The sequence below is a fragment of the Dendronephthya gigantea genome, unplaced genomic scaffold, assembly GCF_004324835.1.
Source record: "Dendronephthya gigantea isolate DGI-Jeju-01 unplaced genomic scaffold, DenGig_1.0 000190F, whole genome shotgun sequence".
Classification (NCBI taxonomy): Eukaryota; Metazoa; Cnidaria; class Anthozoa; order Malacalcyonacea; family Nephtheidae; genus Dendronephthya; species Dendronephthya gigantea.
In genome coordinates, this window is record NW_021163200.1 from 300,683 (window position 1) to 320,857 (window position 20,175).

A 20,175-nucleotide genomic window follows, 5' to 3' on the forward strand; every position below is an offset into this window, starting at 1 on the left:
ATGTTTTCAAAGAGTTTCTACCAAGAGTTGAACTCCGATTCTCGAAGTCAGAGTCCGAAGTGATAACCATTACACCACAGACCCTAAAAATCTATCAAACTTACTGACGAATGTTGACTGCATAGTATAAAATTATGTAGTTTGCTTCGCGCATTCACATTATTAAGATAAAGTATTCATATAATTATATTCGTGTAAAATGTTGGATTTTTTTTCATTGATAAAAGAGAAGGGAGCGAGCGGAGTTGAACCACTGACCTCTCGATCTGCAGTCGAATCTCTACCACTGAGCTACACTCCCTGATCGTGTATACCTGTTTGATGCTATTCTCCTAAAACAACATTTCTTGCTGTTCTTACCTTATTCGAAATAGCACAAGTTTTATATTCATAGCATAGGAGCAGTGTGTAGCAAGCAGGGTGGCGCAGTGGAAGCGTGCTGGGCCCATAACCCAGAGGTCAATGGATCGAAACCATTTCCTGCTAAAGTTATCATTTCAATAAAAAAGATCTTTTCGAAATCTTATTCAAAAACATGTATTTTTTCTCAAATGGGCTATAAGAGAAAACCAGAGCTAAAAAATTTACATAAAGACATAAATTAACAGTTCCAGCAAGGTTCTACCGAGAATTGAACTCGGATTCCCGGATTCAGAGTCCGAAGTGCTAACCATTACACCACAGAACCTAACCATCTAAAGAAAGACACAGCAGAAATTGGTGTTTGAGACATTTCAACCCGGAAATCTAATCGCTGGTTCCTAATCGTGTATTTCTGTACCGCTATCAAAGAGAAACCTTTTGAATAGCATGAAAAAGTTCAATTTTTCTTCCGAATACGTATTCTGCAATCTTTTGACGACTCATCATATACATCTGACCAGCGCTGTGATGTATAGTCTATATACACGCACATTATTAAGATGAAGTATTTACATATATTCCCCCTATTCCAGGTATGGAGCCCTGGTTTACAAATATAATATACAACATGCATGTGTCCCAGAGAGTCATTCAAAAAACCTAAACTGCATGGATTGTTTATCAAACGTACGGCTTTTTCCCACGAAAATAAATTGGGATTTTTCATGCACTAATGGGTACCATAAAAATGTTTAATTTTTCTTTCATTTATAGAACAGGAAGGAGCGAGCGGAGTTGAACCACTGACCCCAGTGACCTGTCAACCAGCAGTCGGATGCTCTACCACTATATATGCTACTCTCTCTGAGCGTTCCATGCAGCAAATACCTGTCATATGCTATATTCTTAGATACCTGTAAGAGAAAGCCTGAAATAAAAAAATATATAAAGGCGGCGAATGAATGTTTTCAAAGAGTTTCTACCAAGAGTTGAACTCCGATTCTCGAAGTCAGAGTCCGAAGTGATAACCATTACACCACAGACCCTAAAAATCTATCAAACTTACTGACGAATGTTGACTGCATGGTATAAAATTATTTAGTTTGCTTCGCGCATTCACATTATTAAGATAAAGTATTCATATAATTATATTCGTGTAAAAATGTTGGATTTTTTTTCATTGATAAAAGAGAAGGGAGCGAGCGGAGTTGAACCACTGACCTCTCGATCTGCAGTCGAATGCTCTACCACATAGCTACACTCCCTGATCGTGCATACCTGTTTGATGCTATTCTCCTAAAACAACATTTCTTGCTGTTCTTACCTTATTCGAAATAGCACAAGTTTTATATTCATAGCATAGAAGCAGTGTGCAGCAAGCAGGGTGGCGCAGTGGAAGCGTGCTGGGCCCATAACCCAGAGGTCAATGGATCGAAACCATTTCCTGCTAAAGTTATCATTTCAATAAAAAAGATCTTTTCGAAATCTTATTCAAAAACATATATTTTTTCTCAAATGGGCTATAAGAGAAAACCAGAGCAAAAAAATTTACATAAAGACATAAAATCAACAGTTCCAGCAAGGTTCTACCGAGAATTGAACTCGGATTCCCGGATTCAGAGTCCGAAGTGCTAACCATTACACCACAGAACCTAACCATCTACAGAAAGACACAGCAGAAATTGGTGTTTGAGACATTTCAACCCGGAAATCTAATCGCTGGTTCCCAATCGTGTATTTCTGTACCGCTATCAAAGAGAAACCTTTTGAATAGCATGAAAAAGTTCAATTTTTCTTCCGAATACGTATTCTGCAATCTTTTGACGACTCATCATATACATCTGACCCGCGCTGTGATGTATAGTCTATATACACGCACATAATTAAGATGAAGTATTTACATATATTCCCCCTATTCGAGGTATGGAGCCCTGGTTTACAAATATATTATACAACATGCATGTGTCCCAGAGAGTCATTCAAAAAACCTAAACTGCATGGATTGTTTATCAAACGTACGGCTTTTTCCCACGAAAATAAATTGGGATTTTTCATGCACTAATGGGTACCATAAAAATGTTTAAGTTTTCTTTCATTTATAGAACAGGAAGGAGCGAGCGGAGTTGAACCACTGACCCCAGTGACCTGTCAACCAGCAGTCGGATGCTCTACCACTATATGCTACTCACTCTGAGCGTTCCATGCAGCATACCTGTCATATGCTATATTCTTAGATACCTGTAAGAGAAAGCCTGAAATAAAAAAATATATAAAGGCGGAGAATGAATGTTTTCAAAGAGTTTCTACCAAGAGTTGAACTCCGATTCTCGAAGTCAGAGTCCGAAGTGATAACCATTACACCACAGACCCTAAAAATCTATCAAACTTACTGACGAATGTTGACTGCATAGTATAAAATTATGTAGTTTGCTTCGCGCATTCACATTATTAAGATAAAGTATTCATATAATTATATTCGTGTAAAAATGTTGGATTTTTTTTCATTGATAAAAGAGAAGGGAGCGAGCGGAGTTGAACCACTGACCTCTCGATCTGCAGTCGAATCATCTACCACTGAGCTACACTCCCTGATCGTGTATACCTGTTTGATGCTATTCTCCTAAAACAACATTTCTTGCTGTTCTTACCTTATTCGAAATAGCACAAGTTTTAATTCATAGCATAGAAGCAGTGTGTAGCAAGCAGGGTGGCGCAGTGGAAGCGTGCTGGGCCCATAACCCAGAGGTCAATGGATCGAAACCATTTCCTGCTAAATTTATCATTTCAATAAAAAAGATCTTTTCGAAATCTTATTCAAAAACATGTATTTTTTCTCAAATGGGCTATAAGAGAAAACCAGAGCTAAAAAATTTACATAAAGACATAAAATTAACAATTCCAGCAAGGTTCTACCGAGAATTGAACTCGGATTCCCGGATTCAGAGTCCGAAGTGCTAACCATTACACCACAGAACCTAACCATCTACAGAAAGACACAGCAGAAATTGGTGTTTGAGACATTTCAACCCGGAAATCTAATCGCTGGTTCCCAATCGTGTATTTCTGTACCGCTATCAAAGAGAAACCTTTTGAATAGCATGAAAAAGTTCAAATTTTCTTCCGAATACGTATTCTGCAATCTTTTGACGACTCATCATATACATCTGACCCGCGCTGTGATGTATAGTCTATATACACGCACATTATTAAGATGAAGTATTTACATATATTCCCCCTATTCGAGGTATGGAGCCCTGGTTTACAAATATAATATAGAACATGCATGTGTCCCAGAGAGTCATTCAAATTACCTAAACTGCTTGGATTGCTTATCAAACGTACGGCTTTTTCCCACGAAAATAAATTGGGATTTTTCATGCACTAATGGGTACCATAAAAATGTTTAAGTTTTCTTTCATTTATAGAGCAGGAAGGAGCGAGCGGAGTTGAACCACTGACCCCAGTGACCTGTCAACCAGCAGTCGGATGCTCTACCACTATATGCTACTCTCTCTGAGCGTTCCATGCAGCATACCTGTCATATGCTATATTCTTGGATACCTGTAAGAGAAAGCCTGAAATAAAAAAATACATAAAGGCGGAGAATGAATGTTTTCAAAGAGTTTCTACCAAGAGTTGAGCTCCGGTTCTCGAAGTGAGAGTCCGAAGTGATAACCATTACACCACAGGACATAAAGACCTAGAAAAATTACTGAGAAATTCCTGGCTCTACAGTTTATCTATGCACGCCCATTATTAAGATAAAGTAATTATATTCCCTGTATTCCTGGTATGGACCCCCGTTTTACAAATTTTTATAACATGCATGTGGAGTCGAATGCTGTACCACTGAGCTACACTCCCTGATCGTGCATACCTGTTTTACATTTTTTAGTAATTAGAAATTTTAACTGCTCTGACTGGTATTTTCTAAAAAATTAAAAAAATATTATGTCGTATGTTTTGAAAGAAACGAAATTCCACCTGGTGGCAAACAATTTCCGTATGAACATCTTTCGGACTATAGAGTCGTAGTCGGCAGGATTTGAACCTGCGCGGAATATCCCAACAGATTTCAAGTCTGTCGCCTTAACCACCCGGCCACGACTACATAATTGCTTAGGAGTCGCTTATTTTGCTTTACCACGGATAGCTTGGAACTTACCTGTTTATTTTACCACAGATTTTACGTCGTGGGCACATTAATAGGTTCCTGGAATTGGATGCCTTCCAAACTGCTTTTCAATTGCCAGCAGAATTTTGGAATTATAATAAGACTGAAAAAAAGAAAGGGTCTCGGGGAACTCGCTGTGACGGTTGGCGGAAGCTTTTATCATAGGAATTAATCATTGATAGAAATCAGGCAGTTCACAGGGCGTGTAAATAGATCATGCATCAGTGATTGTGCATCACAGCATTCAGCAGCATATCCGAAACAGCAATTAAACTGCAATCAATGGCTGCTAATTCTGATTTCGAGCCTTAGCAGTTTTGGTCATGGGGTTAAGTTTTTATTTTTATTAGTTGTTCTCTACAGGATAAGATATTACACGCTTTTTTTTTCAAATTAGAACTTATATAAGATGAGCCTACATAAGAAGTTTCATTATTTACCATGCCCAAGTTTAAGGGTTAGGTATACGTTACCTATATGAACAAGCTTTGCTCTTGGTTGATGATAACAATGGAACACATGTCAATAAAACCCAATGAATTATTATAGATATTGATTTATAAAGAACAAGTCATGAAACTTTGTTCAGTATCGTTATATACAAGAAGCCGGTCAAAACACTCGTTCATGTTCGTAGATACTAATTAAGTTTAAGTAGAAAATGTGGAAAGCCTCCTCAGAGATTCGAACTCTGGACCCCCGGTTTACTAGACCAGTGCTCTAACCACTGAGCTAAGGAGGCACCTAGAAAAAAAGCTTGCGCGAATAGAAATGTAAACAAATGTTTCAAAAAACGTATTTTGCAGGTAAATTTTTTCACGGCGATTATTAAATGCGTAATGATCACAAATATTTAAATCTTTTACTCACCCTTACCATACACAGTTAAAAAAATCAAGCCTTATCAGAGAGTTGAACTCCGGACCCCTGGTTTACGAGACCAGTGCTCTAACCACTGAGCTAATAAGGCAAACCCGTAATTGTTTTGAAAAAGGTAAAATGAATCATCGGCGAAAAATAGTTATTCCTGCCAAGCTAAAACTAAAAGGAAAAATATTAGTGTTAAAGTTTGGTCGATCAATTCTGTAGCTTTCACAAACACCGTTACTGAGATTATCTTGTAGACGATGGCAATGGTAATCATACGGTGATATGATAGTTGAAAATGTTACAGTGTTATTTTTGAGTTACAAATTATTCTTGGGTTATGAAAAATGTGCCACGCACTATAAAAAAGTCGCACGAATTCATTTTCCTGATGTTCAGTACTTGTATATGATGATTGATAAGGTCTTCATTGTTGACATGCCTACAACGTCTACATTTATGCATACTAGATCTCCTCCTTGCATGTATATTGATAGGATTGATGCTGCATGGGAAAAGTTTTATCGGGAGATTGCAACTTGAGTTCAACACTGCTTTTTTTCTTAAAAGCTAAGAAAGAAACTCAATCGCGCAAAAATTTCAAGTTATGAGGGCAATCAGGGCTTGCACGGGAATCGAACCCGTGACCTCTCGCACCCAAAGCGAGAATCATACCACTAGACCAGCAAGCCACACCTGGGGAAATAGTTCATTATCTTTCGGTGTAATTTTAAAAAAATCCGGTATATTACATGAAAAACTAAGGTTCAAGGACTTCCGTTAATTCGTGCGGAAAACATCCCATTTTGCTGTTGAAAACAAGCCTATAAAAAAGCAATAATTTCTGAATAGAGGTCCTTTGACAAGAGGTAATTACGTTTTAGTCCAATCACCATGTTTATTTACATTATTTTTTTGTAACCGAATGGGAATGCATAAATTTGCGTTAAAAGGGTATAATATTAACCATTTCACATCAAGTATTAGAAATTTTAACTGCTCTGACTGGTATTTTAAAAAATGAAAAAATATTATGTCGTATGTTTTCAAACGAAATTCCACCTGGTGGCAAACAACTTCTCCGTGTTACATGATCATCTTTGGACTATTAAGAGTCGTAGTCGGCAGGATTTGAACCTGCGCGGGAATATCCCAACAGATTTCAAGTCTGTCGCCTTAACCACTCGGCCACGACTACATAATTGCTTAGGAGTCGCTTATTTTGCTTTAACGGATAGCTTGGAACTTACCTGTTTATTTTACCACAGATTTTACGTCGTGGGCACATTAATAGGTTCTCTGGAATTGGTATGCCTTCCAAACTGCTTTTCAATTGCCAGCAGAATTTTGGAATTATAATAAGACTGAAAAAAAGAAAGGGTCTCGGGGAACTCGCTGTGACGGTTGGCGGAAGCTTTTATCATAGGAATTAATTATTGATAGAAATCAGGCAGTTCACAGGGCGTGTAAATAGATCATGCATCAGTGATTGTGCATCACAGCATTCAGCAGCATATCCGAGACAGCAATTAAACTGCAATCAATGGCTGCTAATTCTGATTTCGAGCCTTAGCAGTTTTGGTCATGGGGTTAAGTTTTTATTTTTATTAGTTGTTCTCTACAGTATAAGATATTACACGCTTTTTTATTTCAAATTAGAACTTATATAAGATGAGCCTACATAAGAAGTTTCATTATTTACCATGCCCAAGTTTAAGGGTTAGGTATACGTTACCTATATGAACAAGCTTTGCTCTTGGTTGATGATAACAATGGAACACATGTCAATAAAACCCAATGAATTATTATAGATATTGATTTATAAAGAACAAGTCATGAAACTTTGTTCAGTATCGTTATATACAAGAAGCCGGTCAAAACACTCGTTCATGTTCGTAGATACTTATTAAGTTTAAGTGAAAATGTGGAAAGCCTCCTCAGAGATTCGAACTCTGGACCCCTGGTTTACTAGACCAGTGCTCTAACCACTGAGCTAAGGAGGCACCCAGAAAAAAAACTTGCGAATAGAAATGTAAACAAATGTTTCAAAAAACGTATTTTGCAGGTAAATTTTTTCACGGCGATTATTAAATGCGTAATGATCACAAATATTTAAGTCTTTTACCCTTACCATCACAGTTAAAAAAAATCAAGCCTTATCAGAGAGTTGAACTCCGGACCCCTGGTTTACGAGACCAGTGCTCTAACCACTGAGCTAATAAGGCAAACCCGTAAACTTTTGAAAAAGGTAAAATGAATCATCGGCGAAAAATAGTTATTCCTGCCAAGCTAAACTAAAAGGAAAAATATTAGTGTTAAAGTTTGGTCGATCAATTCTGTAGCTTTCACAAACACCGTTAATGAGATTATCTTGTAAACGATGGAAATGGTAATCATACGGTGATATGATAGTTGAAAATGTTACAGTGTTATTTTTGAGTACAAATTATTGGTTGTGAAAAATGTGCCACGCACTATAAAAAAGTCGCACGAATTCATTTTCCTGATGTTCAGTACTTGTATATGATGATTGACAAGGTCTTCATTGTTGACATGCCACAACGTCTACATTTATGCATACTAGATCTCCTCCTTGCATGTATATTGATAGGATTGATGCTGCATGGGAAAAGTTTTATCGGGAGATTGCAACTTGAGTTCAACACTGCTTTTTTTCTTAAAAGCTAAGAAAGAAAATCAATCGCGTAAAAATTTCAAGTATGAAGGCGATGAGGGCTTGCACGGGAATCGAACCCGTGACCTCTCGCACCCAAAGCGAGAATCATACCACTAGACCAGCAAGCCACACCTGGGGAAAATTCATTATCTTTCGGTAATTTTAAAAAAATCCGGTATATTACATGAAAAACTAAGGTTCAAGACTTCCGTTAATTCGTGCGGAAAACATCCCATTTTGCTGTTGAAAACAATTCTATAAAAAGCAATAATTTCTGAATAGAGGTCCCTTTGACAAGAGGTAATTACGTTTTAGTCCAATCACCATGTTTATTTACATTATTTTTTTGTAACCGAATGGGAATGCATGAATTTGCGTTATAAGGGTATAATATTACCATTTCACATCAAGTATTAGAAATTTTAACTGCTCTGACTGGTATTTTTTAAAAAATGAAAAAAAATATTATGTCGTATGTTTTCAATAGAAATTCCACCTGGTGGCAAACAACTTCTCCGTGTTACATGATCATCTTTCGGACCATTAAGAGTCGTAGTCGGCAGGATTTGAACCTGCGCGGGAATATCCCAACAGATTTCAAGTCTGTCGCCTTAACCACTCGGCCACGACTACATAATTGCTTAGGAGTCGCTTATTTTGCTTTACCACGGATAGCTTGGAACTTACCATTTTATTTTACCACAGATTTTACGTCGTGGGCACATTAATAGGTTCTCTGGAATTCGTATGCTTTCCAAACTGCTTTTCAATTGCCAGCAGAATTTTGGAATTATAATAAGACTGAGAAAAAAGAAAGGGTCTCGGGGAACTCGCTGTGACGGTTGGCGGAAGCTTTTATCATAGGAATTAATAATTGATAGAAATCAGGCAGTTCACAGGGCGTGTAAATAGATCATGCATCAGTGATTGTGCATCACAGCATTCAGCAGCATATCCGAGACAGCAATTAAACTGCAATCAATGGCTGCTAATTCTGATTTCGAGCCTTAGCAGTTTTGGTCATGGGGTTAAGTTTTTATTTTTATTAGTTGTTCTCTACAGTATAAGATATTACACGCTTTTTTATTTCAAATTAGAACTTATATAAGATGAGCCTACATAAGAAGTTTCATTATTTACCATGCCCAAGTTTAAGGGTTAGGTATACGTTACCTATATGAACCAGCTGTGCTCTTGGTTGATGATAACAATGGAACACATGTCAATAAAACCCAATGAATTATTATAGATATTGATTTATAAAGAACAAGTCATGAAACTTTGTTCAGTATCGTTATATACAAGAAGCCGGTCAAAACACTCGTTCATGTTCGTAGATACTTATTAAGTTTAAGTGAAAATGTGGAAAGCCTCCTCAGAGATTCGAACTCTGGACCCCTGGTTTACTAGACCAGTGCTCTAACCACTGAGCTAAGGAGGCACCCAGAAAAAAACCTTGCGCGAATAGAAATGTAAACAAATGTTTCAAAAAACGTATTTTGCAGGTAAATTTTTTCACGGCGATTATTAAATGCGTAATGATCACAAATATTTAAGTCTTTTACTCACCCTTACCATACACAGTTAAAAAAAATCAAGCTTATCAGAGAGTTGAACTCCGGACCCCTGGTTTACGAGACCAGTGCTCTAACCACTGAGCTAATAAGGCAAACCGTAATACTTTTGAAAAAGGTAAAATGAATCATCGGCGAAAAATAGTTATTCCTGCCAAGCTAAACTAAAAGGAAAAATATTAGTGTTAAAGTTTGGTCGATCAATTCTGTAGCTTTCACAAACACCGTTAATGAGATTATCTGTAACGATGGAATGGTAATCATACGGTGATATGATAGTTGAAAATGTTACAGTGTTATTTTTGAGTTACAAATTATTCTTGGTTATGAAAAATGTGCCACGCACTATAAAAAAGTCGCACGAATTCATTTTCCTGATGTTCAGTACTTGTATATGATGATTGAAAGGTCTTCATTGTTGACATGCCTACAACGTCTACATTTATGCATACTAGATCTCCTCCTTGCATGTATATTGATAGGATTGATGCTGCATGGGAAAAGTTTTATCGGGAGATTGCAACTTGAGTTCAACACTGCTTTTTTTCTTAAAAGCTAAGAAAGAAACTCAATCGCGCAAAAATTTCAAGTATGAGGGCATCAGGGCTTGCACGGGAATCGAACCCGTGACCTCTCGCACCCAAAGCGAGAATCATACCACTAGACCAGCAAGCCACACCTGGGGAAATAGTTCATTATCTTTCGGTGTAATTTTAAAAAAATCCGGTATATTACATGAAAAACTAAGGTTCAAGAGACTTCCGTTAATTCGTGCGGAAAACATCCCATTTTGCTGTTGAAAACAAGCTATAAAAAAGCAATAATTTCTGAATAGAGGTCCCTTTGACAAGAGGTAATTACGTTTTAGTCCAATCACCATGTTTATTTACATTATTTTTTTGTAACCGAATGGGAATGCATAAATTTGCGTTAAAAGGGTATAAATATTAACCATTTCACATCAAGTATTAGAAATTTTAACTGCTCTGACTGGTATTTTTTAAAAAATGAAAAAAATATTATGTCGTATGTTTTCAAACGAAATTCCACCTGTGGCAAACAACTTCTCCGTGTTACATGATCATCTTTCGGACTATTAAGAGTCGTAGTCGGCAGGATTTGAACCTGCGCGGGAATATCCCAACAGATTTCAAGTCTGTCGCCTTAACCACTCGGCCACGACTACATAATTGCTTAGGAGTCGCTTATTTTGCTTTACCACGGATAGCTTGGAACTTACCTGTTTATTTTACCACAGATTTTACGTCGTGGGCACATTAATAGGTTCTCTGGAATTGGTATGCCTTCCAAACTGCTTTTCAATTGCCAGCAGAATTTTGGAATTATAATAAGACTGAGAAAAAAGAAAGGGTCTCGGGGAACTCGCTGTGACGGTTGGCGGAAGCTTTTATCATAGGAATTAATTATGATAGAAATCAGGCAGTTCACAGGGCGTGTAAATAGATCATGCATCAGTGATTGTGCATCACAGCATTCAGCAGCATATCCGAGACAGCAATTAAACTGCAATCAATGGCTGCTAATTCTGATTTCGAGCCTTAGCAGTTTTGGTCATGGGGTTAAGTTTTTATTTTTATTAGTTGTTCTCTAAAGTATAAGATATTACACGCTTTTTTATTTCAAATTAGAACTTATATAAGATGAGCCTACATAAGAAGTTTCATTATTTACCATGCCCAAGTTTAAGGGTTAGGTACACGTTACCTATATGAACAAGCTTTGCTCTTGGTTGATGATAACAATGGAACACATGTCAATAAAACCCAATGAATTATTATAGATATTGATTTATAAAGAACAAGTCATGAAACTTTGTTCAGTATCGTTATATACAAGAAGCCGGTCAAAACACTCGTTCATGTTCGTAGATACTTGTTAAGTTAAAGTTGAAAATGTGGAAAGCCTTTTCAGAGATTCGAACTCTGGACCCCTGGTTTACTAGACCAGTGCTCTAACCACTGAGCTAAGGAGGCACCGAGAAAAAAAACCTTGCGCGAATAGAAATGTAAACAAATGTTTCAAAAAACGTATTTTGCAGGTAAATTTTTTCACGGCGATTATTAAATGCGTAATGATCACAAATATTTAAGTCTTTTACTCACCCTTACCATACACAGTTAAAAAAAATCAAGCTTTATCAGAGAGTTGAACTCCGGACCCCTGGTTTACGAGACCATGCAGTGCTCTAACCACAGAGCTAATAAGGCAAACCCGTAATTGTTTTGAAAAAGGTAAAATGAATCATCGGCGAAAAATAGTTATTCCTGCCAAGCTAAAACTAAAAGGAAAAATATTAGTGTTAAAGTTTGGTCGATCAATTCTGTAGCTTTCACAAACACCGTTACTGAGATTATCCTGTAGACGATTGCAATGGTAATCATACGGTGATATGATAGTTGAAAATGTTACAGTGTTATTTTTGAGTTACAAATTATTCTTGGGTTATGAAAAATGTGCCACGCACTATAAAAAAGTCGCACGAATTCATTTTCCTGATGTTCAGTACTTGTATATGATGATTGATAAGGTCTTCATTGTTGACATGCCTACAACGTCTACATTTATGCATACTAGATCTCCTCCTTGCATGTATATTGATAGGATTGATGCTGCATGGGAAAAGTTTTATCGGGAGATTGCAACTTGAGTTCAACACTGCTTTTTTTCTTAAAAGCTAAGAAAGAAACTCAATCGCGCAAAAATCGTTATATACAAGAAGCCGGTCAAAACACTCGTTCATGTTCGTAGATATTTATTAAGTTTAAGTGGAAAATGTGGAAAGCCTCCTCAGAGATTTGAACTCTGGACCCCTGGTTCACTAGACCAGTGCTCTAACCACTGAGCTAAGGAGGCACCCAGATAAAAAACATGCGCAAATAGAAATGTAAACAAATGTTTCAAAAAACGTATTTTGCAGGTAAATTTTTTCACGGCGATTATTAAATGCGTAATGATCACAAATATTTAAGTCTTTTACTCACCCTTACCATACACAGTTAAAAAAAATCAAGCTTTATCAGAGAGTTGAACTCCTGACCCCTGGTTTACGAGACCAGTGCTCTAACCACTGAGCTAATAAGGCAAACCCGTAATACTTTTGAAAAAGGTAAAATGAATCATCGGCGAAAAATAGTTATTCCTGCCAAGCTCAAACTATACGGAAAAATATTAGTGTTAAAGTTTGGTCGATCAATTCTGTAGCTTTCACAAACACGTTATGAGATTTCTGTAGACGATGGCAATGGTAATCATACGGTGATATGAATTGAAAATGTTTTAGTGTTATTTTTGAATTACAAATTATTCTTAAGTTATGAAAAATGTGCCACGCACTATAAAAAAGTCGCACGAATTCATTTTCCTGATGTTCAGTACTTGTATAATTATGATGATTGACAAGGTCTTCATTGTTGACATGCCTACAACGTCTACATTTATGCATACTAGATCTCCTCCTTGCATGTATATTGATAGGATTGATGCTGCATGGGAAAAGCCACTGAGCTAATAAGGCAAACCCGTAATACTTTTGAAAAAGGTAAAATGAATCATCGGCGAAAAATAGTTATTCCTGCTAAGCTAAAACTAAAAGGGAAAATATTAGTGTTAAAGTTTGGTCGATCAATTCAGTAGCTTTCACAAACACCATTAATGAGATTATCCTGTAGACGATGGCAATGGTATTCATACGGTGATATGATAGTTGAAAATGTTACAGTGTTATTTTTGAGTTACAAATTATTCTTGAGTTATGAAAAATGTGCCACGCACTATAAAAAAAGTCGCACGAATTCATTTTCCTGATGTTCGGTACTTGTATATGATGGACTTTGCTGGCCCCCTTCTCTACAGAGATAACCGAAAGTCAACGAGCAAGGCTTACGTTGCTCTTTACACCTGCTCTACGACAAGAGCCGTTCATCTGAAGTTGAGCAAGAGCATGGACGCTGACGAATTCAAGAAAGGGTTTAAAGAGTTCGTTGGTAGTTGCGGTACACCAAACAAGTTCGTGAGTGATAATGCGTTAACCTTAAAAGCGACCAAACAGTGGCTAGACAGTCTTACTAAGGATACCGACTTGTTTAACTACCTAACGACGCAGAGGATAACTTGGCAATTTAATTTGTCTAGAGCCCCCTGGTGGGGTGGCTTCTTCCAGAGGCTTGTCGGGATAATGAAATCCAGTTTAGCAACTCCTAATGAGGGAAATAACGATAAGCAAGGCGCTAGTGAGAGACCTTCGAGAGCAGCGAAAGTAACGGCAAGAAATCGTATAGTCGGAATTGTAATGAACGAAGAAGAAGAGGAATGAAACGAAGGACGATGAGTGACATTAAAGCTGTCAGCCAGGACACTTTAATGGGGGGAGGGTGTTAGAAACTGTGAGACAGCGCGAGAGCTAGGATTGACATTTATAGTGAAATTATGTTAATTCATGGAAGAGAACAATAACATGTGCTTTTGTCATTTTTGAACATGGAGCGAGCGAGTGAGATCAGAAGAAAACCTTTGTATATTATTATGTTTATAAATATGTTTAACAAAACGAAGTGAATCATTCAGTGTCTCTGGGACCATTCCTCACATGGGAAAAGTTTTTGTCGAAGATATGTGAACATTCCAGTGACACATATATAGTTCAGTACTCTTAGCGCATGCGCGCAAAGTGGAGAACATGTGTTCCGCTAACGACAATAGAATTCTAGTTTACATGTTTCACGTTTGTACTATTTCTATCGATCTAATCCACGAAATAAAACAAAGTTATCAAATCCTTTCCGTCATATATATTATACTCTACATAATTTGGTGCCGTGACCAGGATTATGGCGGAAAATTACAAAAATTGCAAGCATCACGAGCGGGCTATCGAGCCCATTTGACACAAACAATCAAGAAGGCGGCAAATATTCTAACGAAAGAGGATTCTCTAACGGACAGTGATATTACATCGATAAAGCGAATCATTGATCAATTGACTCGGAAAAGGTCGATTCTGGAAGAACTGGACGAAAAAATCGTAGCGTTGGTCGAAGAACCGAAAGAACTCGAGAAAGAAATTTCCAATCTGAAGACATCAAAGAAGAAATTGACGAGACAATAGCACAGATAAGTAGCACTATTGAACGCTTTCAATCAACTAAGTTGTCTCCGAGTAACCCTCTCTCTGAAGTACCTCAAGTAGTCGTAGAAAATGCAAGAGATCAAACCTCCTCAACATCCGTCAACACAAATGATCAAACACACTCGGGGACCCCTAATGAGATTGCTCAACAAGAGACTGTCCCCCCTCCTACAGAGACTCAATTACAAATAGAAACCCCAGTTGTTACACCAGTACTTCCAACAACCCCACCATCAACTACCCCCCATCACCCTAGCCCTCTCAATCAAAATAGTCGTTTACCAAAATTAAACCTTCCAACATTTTCTGGGAACCCACTACAGTGGTTTACATTCTGGGACTCATTTGAAGCCACAGTCCACACCAATCCAACCCTAGGGGATGTACAAAAGTTTAGTTATCTTAAGGCCCAACTGGTGGGGGATGCATCAAGAGCTATTACAGGGTTTCCCCTTACAAATCACAACTATACCAAAGCTGTCCAACTCCTAAAGGAAAGATTCGGTGACCCAACCAAAGTGATTAATGCGCACATGCACTGTTTACTTGAATTGCCAAACCCCAACTATGAACTAGCAAGTTTACAACTGTTCTATGACACAATGAAGAACCACATCAGGGGTTTGGAATCTCTTGGAAAATCCCACAGCAATTATGGAGACCTCCTAGTCCCAATCATTCTGGGAAATTGCCACAGCAAGTCCGAACAAACTTGGCCCGCGACCATGACAGTCATGAATGGAAATTTACACAACTAAGAGAATCTATTCGTAAAGAAATAAGAATTCTAGAAGCTGGTGCTCATTCCAGCCTATGCAAGCCAAACTACCATCACCTAAACACACAACAGCGGGTTCATTTCTAACACAAACACAAGGGAACCAGCATTATACCACCAAGCACAAGCCAGGAAATGTCATAAAACGATGTGCCTACTGCAAAGGACCACACCCTACCCACAACTGTAATGTTGTAAAGGATTGTCAAGAGAGATGGTCAATAGTAAAAAGGGAAAAACTGTGTTTCAATTGCCTGGGAAATCACAAATCATCTAACTGCCAATCAAAATTCCGTTGTCTGAAATGTAAGAGTAAACACCATACTACCCTATGTCCCAATCACAACACCACCTCCTCCCCCTACATTTACACCCCAACCACCACCTCCTCTCCCTACATTTCCACCCCAACCTTCCCTCCCTACTCCTCAAAACACACAAAGCAATCCTCAGGTTCCCTCCTCTATGGCAAATACACAACAATCAACATCTACCCATGCAACCCTTGTCCCATCCACCCATTCCGCAACAGTACGGCATGTTTCCCTCCTAAAAACAGCAATTGCAACTGTCAGCACAGGGCAACTAACATGTGACGCCAATATCCTTCTTGATGAAGGAGCTCAACGGTCCTTTATTACCACCGATCTAACGAAGCAACTCGGAGTTTTGCCCACCCAAACAGAGGAAATTTCACTATCAGCCTTTGGTGCCCAAACCCCATCTAGACGTCACCTCCCATTGACCACGGTTTTTATCATTACTCGTACTGGACAACAAATTCCATTGGAAGTTCTTGTAGTTGATGAGATAGCAACACCCCTCCAGATCCCAATCGCCAGCACATAACCGACATGCCACATCTGAAGGATCTAACCCTAGCACATCCTATAACAACTCAAGAGGACTTTCGCGTATCATTACTTATTGGAGCTGACCATTATTGGGATATTATAGAAGACAAAGTGATTCGCGGCCAGGGCCCCACTGCTGTTGCGTCCAAACTCGGCTATCTCCATTCTGGGCCATTACCATCACCCTTCCGACCTCCCACTACACTTGTAAATTTGTTACAAGCAATCAAATCTACCAAGCAAACAGAATTTGACCTAGAAAAGTTTTGGTCCCTCGAGTCGATCGGCATTACTCCACCCTCCCTCACCGAAAACCAAGGAGATTTCCTGGGAAACTACATTGACACCTCCATTACCAGAAACCCAAATGGCAGTTATACAGCTAAATTCCCATGGAAAGATGATATACCAGCACTCCCAGACAATTACTTGGCATGTGAGCGTCGCACCCGAGCAATGATACGTCGACTTACCGCTACCCCTGACCTTCTGAAACAGTACGGGGACATTATCAAAGAGCAAACCAAACGAGGATTCATTGAAAAAGTTGAAGAAACCAAACCAACTGATAAAACACATTACATTCCACACCACCCCATCCAGAAGGAATCGACAACAACACCAGTCAGAGTTGTCTTCGACTGCAGCTTTCACTCATCACCGAATTCTCCTAGTTTGAATGACTGTCCTCACTGGCCCACCGTTCTTAAATGACATGTGTGCCGGCTATTTTACTACGGTTCCGCTCATTCACCTATGGCCTATCCGCCGACATTGAGAAAGCCTTCCTCCATTTGGGACTCGATGAAAGTGATCGAGACTTCACTAGATTTCTTTGGCTGTCAGACCCTACAAACCCAGAGAGCAAATTTGACACCTTCCGCTTCAAAACCGTCCTTTTTGGATCAACAAGCTCCCCCTTTATGTTGAATGCTACCCTTCGTTCCCACCTAGAAAACTACGATCTACCCACAGCTTAAAACATAAGGGACAATATTTATGTCGACAACATTATCTCTGGCTGTGACCAAGAAACGAGAAGTATCCAATACTACAACGAAGCCCGATCTATCATGCACGTTATTGCACGATGCACACTTCAATCTCCACTCTTGGACAACAAAGAGTCCTTCGCTCCAAGAAATAGCTGTAAAGGACGGAACAGCTTATCCAAAACCCATAGTCAACATCCTCGGTTTAAAATGGAACCCATCGACAGATACTCTAGCCTTCCCATCAACCCCAGGCTACACACCCTCAACTATCACTAAACGTCATGTATTGCAAATCTCCTCCAAAATCTACGACCCTCTAGGCTTCCTATTACCTGTGACCATCAAAGCCAAACTGTTCATCCAAGAACTGTGGCAAAACGAACTGGAGTGGGATGAACCATTACCTCTTGAACTGAAAAACAAGTGGTTAAACATTACAAAGGATCTACAAGAATTAATCAACATTTCTATACCAAGGAAATACTTTCCCCAAACTCCCTTCCCAACGTCCACAACATACATCCATGTATTTGTCGATGCCTATGGAGCTGTCCCATACCTTACTAATGAGAACCAATCGTCACTCATCATGGCAAAATCTCGAGTCGCACCCATGAAGGAACTAACCCTTCCCCAGTTGGAATTAATGGCGGCCGTAATCGGAACACGACTAGCTAATTTCCTATCCTGTACCCTTAGTTCCAGATATCCCAACCTAAAGGTAAAGCTCTGGACCGACAGTGAAATAGTACTACATTGGCTCAATAACAACAAACCACAAAACAGTTCATAATGCATCGCATTAAGGAAATGAAAAACCAGTTTCCCACATCAACTTGGAACCACTGCAAAACCGATCAAAACCCAGCTGATTTGCTGACCTGTGGCATCACACCATCCCAGTTACAATCATCGTCTTTGTGGGAAAAGGGACCGACATGGTTACTACAAGAATCAGAATGGCCACTTTGGAATCCCTCACGCATAATAAACCTCTCCCTTTTCGAAAAAGAGACGGTAGAACCAACTACAATCACATCAAGCGAAACTAACCCAGAAACACAAAGTCGGGAATTCACATCGTCATTGACACAGCTCGGTACAGTTCATTAGCAAAACTACTGTCTGTCACTACCTATGTCTATCGCTTTCTTCAGAATATTCGTAAGTCAAGAATCGCAGGGCCAATCTCCACAGCAGAAAGACAAACAGCATTGAAAGTGTGGATCAAAAATTGCCAAACTGTGCACTACAGCAACGAAATCGCCAATCTCACATCCCCGTCATAGGAATAGATTATTGATAGAAATCAGGCAGTTCACAGGGCGTGTAAATAGATCATGCATCAGTCATTGTGCATCACAGCATTCAGCAGCTTATCCGAGACAGCAATTCAACTGCAATCAATGGCTGCTAATTCTGATTTCGAGCTTTAGCAGTTTTGGTCCGGGACGTTAAGTTTTTATTTTTATTAGTTGTTCTCTACAGCATAAGATATTACACGCTTTTTTATTTCAAATTAGAACTTATATAAGATGAGCCTACACAAGAAGTTTCATTATTTACCATGCCCAAGTTTAAGGGTTAGGTACGTTACCTATATGAACAAGCTTTGCTCTTGGTTGATGATAAAAATAGAACACAATAAAATACAATGAATTAGTATAGAAATCAAATACTTATTGAGTTTAGGTGGAAAATGTGAAGAGCCTCGTCAGAGATTCGAACTCTGGACCCCTGGTTTACAAGACCAGTGCTCTAACCACTGAGCTAAGGAGGCACCCAGAAAAAAATGTATGCACAAATAGAAATATAAACAAATGTTTCAAAAAACATATTTTAAAGGTAAATTTTTTCACGGCGAATATTGAATGCGTAATGATCACAAATATTTAAGTCTTTTACTCACCCTCACCATAGACAGTTAAAAAAAATTAAGCCTTATAAGTGAGTTGAACTCCGGACCCCTGGTTTACGAGACCAGTGCTCTAACACCGAGCTAATAAGGCAAATCCGTAACTTTTCTAAAAAAGGTAAAATGAATCACCAGCGAAAAATAGTTATTCCTGATAAGCTAAACCTAAAAGGGAAAACATTAGTGGTTAAGTTTGGTCGATCAATTCAGTAGCATTCACAAACACCGTCCATGAGATTATCCTTTAGACGATGGCAATGGTAATCATACGGTGATATGATAGTCGAAAATTTTACAGTGTTTTTTTTGAGTTACAAATTATTCTTGAGTTATAAAAAATGTGCTACGCACTATAAAAAAGTCGCACGAATTCATTTTCCTGATGTTCAGTACTTGTATATGATGATTGATAAGGTCTACAACGTCTACATTTATGCATACTAGATCTCCTTCTTGCATGTATATTGATAGGATTGATACTGCATGGAAAAAGTTTATCGGGAGATTGCAACTTGAGTTTAGCACTGCTTTTTTTATTAACAGCTCATCATACACATCTGACCCGTAATGTGATGTATAGTCTAAACACGCGCATTAATAAGATGAAGTATTTTTATATATATTCCCCTCTACCAGGTATGGTGCTCTGGTTTACAAATATAATATAGAACATTCATGTGCCCAGAGAGTCATTCAAAAAACCTAAACTGCATGGATTGTTTATCAAACGTACGGCTTTTTCCCACGAAAATAAATTGGGATTTTTCATGCACTAATGGGTACAATAAAAATATTTAACTTTTCTTTAGTTTATAGAACAGGAAGGAGCGAG

At 38.4% G+C, this 20,175-nt stretch overlaps 23 non-coding genes across 23 annotated transcripts; 3 read left to right on the forward strand and 20 right to left on the reverse strand.

Moving 5' to 3' along the window:
* The first annotated feature begins 414 nt into the window (after positions 1 to 414).
* Positions 415 to 486, forward strand: Trnam-cau. Its single transcript has one exon. It is a non-coding gene; the product is annotated as a tRNA-Met (tRNA).
* Positions 487 to 616: 130 nt separating this feature from the next.
* Positions 617 to 688, reverse strand: Trnaq-cug. Its single transcript has one exon. It is a non-coding gene; the product is annotated as a tRNA-Gln (tRNA).
* An 868-nt stretch (positions 689 to 1,556) lies between these two features.
* Positions 1,557 to 1,628, reverse strand: Trnac-gca. Its single transcript has one exon. It is a non-coding gene; the product is annotated as a tRNA-Cys (tRNA).
* Positions 1,629 to 1,741: 113 nt separating this feature from the next.
* Positions 1,742 to 1,813, forward strand: Trnam-cau. The gene has a single exon. It is a non-coding gene; the product is annotated as a tRNA-Met (tRNA).
* A 131-nt stretch (positions 1,814 to 1,944) lies between these two features.
* Trnaq-cug lies at positions 1,945 to 2,016 on the reverse strand. The gene has a single exon. It is a non-coding gene; the product is annotated as a tRNA-Gln (tRNA).
* Positions 2,017 to 3,064: 1,048 nt separating this feature from the next.
* Positions 3,065 to 3,136, forward strand: Trnam-cau. The gene has a single exon. It is a non-coding gene; the product is annotated as a tRNA-Met (tRNA).
* Positions 3,137 to 3,267: 131 nt separating this feature from the next.
* Trnaq-cug lies at positions 3,268 to 3,339 on the reverse strand. Its single transcript has one exon. It is a non-coding gene; the product is annotated as a tRNA-Gln (tRNA).
* Positions 3,340 to 4,393: 1,054 nt separating this feature from the next.
* On the reverse strand, positions 4,394 to 4,474 carry Trnas-uga. The gene has a single exon. It is a non-coding gene; the product is annotated as a tRNA-Ser (tRNA).
* A 732-nt stretch (positions 4,475 to 5,206) lies between these two features.
* Positions 5,207 to 5,279, reverse strand: Trnat-agu. Its single transcript has one exon. It is a non-coding gene; the product is annotated as a tRNA-Thr (tRNA).
* A 155-nt stretch (positions 5,280 to 5,434) lies between these two features.
* Positions 5,435 to 5,507, reverse strand: Trnat-cgu. Its single transcript has one exon. It is a non-coding gene; the product is annotated as a tRNA-Thr (tRNA).
* A 517-nt stretch (positions 5,508 to 6,024) lies between these two features.
* Trnap-ugg lies at positions 6,025 to 6,096 on the reverse strand. Its single transcript has one exon. It is a non-coding gene; the product is annotated as a tRNA-Pro (tRNA).
* Positions 6,097 to 6,520: 424 nt separating this feature from the next.
* On the reverse strand, positions 6,521 to 6,602 carry Trnas-uga. The gene has a single exon. It is a non-coding gene; the product is annotated as a tRNA-Ser (tRNA).
* A 732-nt stretch (positions 6,603 to 7,334) lies between these two features.
* On the reverse strand, positions 7,335 to 7,407 carry Trnat-agu. The gene has a single exon. It is a non-coding gene; the product is annotated as a tRNA-Thr (tRNA).
* A 149-nt stretch (positions 7,408 to 7,556) lies between these two features.
* Positions 7,557 to 7,629, reverse strand: Trnat-cgu. The gene has a single exon. It is a non-coding gene; the product is annotated as a tRNA-Thr (tRNA).
* A 508-nt stretch (positions 7,630 to 8,137) lies between these two features.
* On the reverse strand, positions 8,138 to 8,209 carry Trnap-ugg. The gene has a single exon. It is a non-coding gene; the product is annotated as a tRNA-Pro (tRNA).
* A 423-nt stretch (positions 8,210 to 8,632) lies between these two features.
* On the reverse strand, positions 8,633 to 8,714 carry Trnas-uga. Its single transcript has one exon. It is a non-coding gene; the product is annotated as a tRNA-Ser (tRNA).
* A 735-nt stretch (positions 8,715 to 9,449) lies between these two features.
* Trnat-agu lies at positions 9,450 to 9,522 on the reverse strand. Its single transcript has one exon. It is a non-coding gene; the product is annotated as a tRNA-Thr (tRNA).
* A 155-nt stretch (positions 9,523 to 9,677) lies between these two features.
* Trnat-cgu lies at positions 9,678 to 9,750 on the reverse strand. Its single transcript has one exon. It is a non-coding gene; the product is annotated as a tRNA-Thr (tRNA).
* A 508-nt stretch (positions 9,751 to 10,258) lies between these two features.
* Positions 10,259 to 10,330, reverse strand: Trnap-ugg. Its single transcript has one exon. It is a non-coding gene; the product is annotated as a tRNA-Pro (tRNA).
* Positions 10,331 to 10,759: 429 nt separating this feature from the next.
* Trnas-uga lies at positions 10,760 to 10,841 on the reverse strand. Its single transcript has one exon. It is a non-coding gene; the product is annotated as a tRNA-Ser (tRNA).
* A 1,615-nt stretch (positions 10,842 to 12,456) lies between these two features.
* On the reverse strand, positions 12,457 to 12,529 carry Trnat-agu. The gene has a single exon. It is a non-coding gene; the product is annotated as a tRNA-Thr (tRNA).
* Positions 12,530 to 12,685: 156 nt separating this feature from the next.
* Trnat-cgu lies at positions 12,686 to 12,758 on the reverse strand. The gene has a single exon. It is a non-coding gene; the product is annotated as a tRNA-Thr (tRNA).
* A 6,377-nt stretch (positions 12,759 to 19,135) lies between these two features.
* Trnat-ugu lies at positions 19,136 to 19,208 on the reverse strand. The gene has a single exon. It is a non-coding gene; the product is annotated as a tRNA-Thr (tRNA).
* Between the last annotated feature and the right edge of the window lie 967 nt (positions 19,209 to 20,175).